The sequence below is a fragment of the Aedes aegypti genome, chromosome 2 (genome assembly GCF_002204515.2).
Source record: "Aedes aegypti strain LVP_AGWG chromosome 2, AaegL5.0 Primary Assembly, whole genome shotgun sequence".
In the NCBI taxonomy this organism is placed as follows: Eukaryota; Metazoa; Arthropoda; class Insecta; order Diptera; family Culicidae; genus Aedes; species Aedes aegypti.
In genome coordinates, this window is record NC_035108.1 from 395,435,981 (window position 1) to 395,438,628 (window position 2,648).

A 2,648-nucleotide genomic window follows, 5' to 3' on the forward strand; every position below is an offset into this window, starting at 1 on the left:
ATCTCCAAACATTTCTTTGTGCACCAAGAAATATCATCACAGTTGGAGGAATTAAAAGTGAAATTCCAACTTCAAGGATCCTTCCAGGACTTTAAAGGTTGGCCATCAATTATGTAAAGAGTGAAGAGTTGGTGTCCATTCTTGGCACTTTTGATTCACTTCGGCAGGGGTGTTTTGAAAGCTACTGAGCCCATATTTGACGATAATAAACAAAATTTTGATAATGTGATACAAAATTCGGAATATTTCACAAGATTTATAAAATTTTTGAATGTTTGCGTGTACAATCGTGGTAGATATATCCAAAAACATCGGGGAAGGCTTAAAAAAGAAATATATCGCCACAGAAACTCGCTTAATTCGAAAATTTTCTAACCAAACCCATTCTGTCGTTTTCGACCCACGATTTTTGAAATATTTGACGAAAATTCAAATATAGTTTCGTTGTCACAGATTTAGCCTAAAATTAAAGATCTTGCTCAATCAAATACAGAAAAATCATTTTGGATTAGAATTGAAAGTTCAAAATAAAATGAAAAAATAGGTGAAGATGAATTGAAGCCAAACCTCATTTTGTTTCAAAAACAAATTTGGTGAAAATCAGTTTGAGTTGAAAACTTGATCAATAAGTCACCAACAGCAAGTGACACATCGATCAAGTTTGCAGGTCAGATGATCGTTTAGTTCTTCAGATTTGTATCCTTGAGATATTTGAATCTGGCCCTTAGTGAAAGATTGACCATCATAAATCTTACTCCACGGTTTTTGTTGGGATTATAGGGTTGATTTAAATGTGAAAAAAGTCCAGATTTCAAACGAAATCGTGATGAAGAACATGTGATCCGTGCAGAAAATTCATTTTAAAAAGTGCTCCGCGAGCCAAAAAGGCTGAAAACTATTGATGTAAGACAATTTTAGCGGTTTTCAGATCCCTCTCTACCTACAGTAAGTTTTTTTTTGTATGAAAATTAAAATAATTTGTACGACATATAAGAAATCTTAGACCTCACTCCCTTCATAAACCATGCCCTTTCCTGACTTTAATTTCTCTAGGATTTTTTCAAGGAATTCTTGCTGACATTCTCTTTGAGAAGCTTATACGAATTTCTTGAGGGAATATGTTGAATACTTTTCTATCGTCCAGCCGTACCTATCCGGATTAATTCAGGATTTTAGATTTCATACTGCGATTTCCGCATGATTTTTTTTCATGGGATCTTCGATTTTACAAGAGGGGTTCCAGCTAAGATATTGTTTTGCAAGTTTTACTAAAACAAATATTTCAGGAATTCCGAGAACTTATTCAAAAGTAAATTTCAGATAATACTCCTAAATTTAGGCTTGAGTTTTTCAGAATTCATGCCAATATTTTTCCAACGTCAGATGCGGGGATTTCAAACCAACGATTTCCTCCAGAAAATAATGATATATGTTAATTGAAATAGGCCTTTGAGGAATAGATCCTGGGTAGAAAATTCCTCTAAGTATTCTTTATTGAATTTACTGTAATGTTTATTTACAAACTGCTGTGAAGAATTTCGGAGTATTTTTCAGAAACTAAAGGAGACCTACCGAAAACCTAAACAATAAATATACTTTGCAATTGAATTAAATGGATAAATTGATGTGAAGTTTTGCGAAAAAGTTACACGTCTTCTCGGTGAGAATCGAACTCACGACTCCCTGATCTCTAGTTAGGCACGTTACCCCTACGCCACGAGAGGACTCATGGACGCAGAAGTTAACCTAAATTCGATTTCAGCTCGAAAATCACGTGGTCCTTTTTCGCAAAGTGCACTGGTTAGTCGTAAAACCACTTAAGTATTGCTGAATGTGCATGAAATCATAGTATAAACCTGGATTTTCAAGCTGAAAAATTATTTAATTTGTGTGTTCATTAAGTATAACCTTCGCTGCCGCACATTACATTATTTCAACCAATCGTAAAGGAAGTAATGGCAAGATAAAAAATAATGAGCGACCCTTAGATGGCATCAATATATTGATAAATTTATATCACTCCCCAAAATATTGACATCAATATTCTGAATGTGGCATCAATATATTGATTCAAATATTGACGTGAAATCAAGAAATTTCAATTGTGCATTTCAATATTTACACTCATCTCCCCTCTCATTTTGACCTCGATAGCCGATAGCAACCGAAATAAAGCATGTTAGTTTCACGTATTTTAGAAAATCGCTCATATCACTGAATGAGTACCATTACTGACGTAAATAGTTGAAAAATGTGAAATTGAGTTGCATGTAACAAAATGAACTGCGACACAACATTTTTTCCATCCGATTTTAAAATTACACAGCGTAACAAAAATGACATTTTTGCGTGTCTCAAGTATCAAATTATGTGTCTCGAGTAGATTTGGGGTTGCTTTCAGAAATGTTCCAGCACATCACAATTGTTAGCTACAGGTCGTCAAAGTTGTATAAAACACTGATTTTTTTTATGTTTACCTAAAATTTAAATTATAATTTATCAAAGTTTTTTGTGATCTAATCCACTAAGCATGCTATTTAAACTTTCTTCTTAAACTTTCATTTTGGATTAAATTTGGTTAAAATTGCGCGATTGAATTTAGATGAAACCGTTTTTTTCGACATGTTTGCTTTCTCCATACAAAATTC

At 33.4% G+C, this 2,648-nt stretch overlaps 1 non-coding gene across 1 annotated transcript; it reads right to left on the minus strand.

The window, feature by feature from the left end:
- Positions 1-1,652: 1,652 nt before the first annotated feature.
- Trnas-aga lies at positions 1,653-1,724 on the minus strand. Its single transcript has one exon. It is a non-coding gene; the product is annotated as a tRNA-Ser (tRNA).
- Between the last annotated feature and the right edge of the window lie 924 nt (positions 1,725-2,648).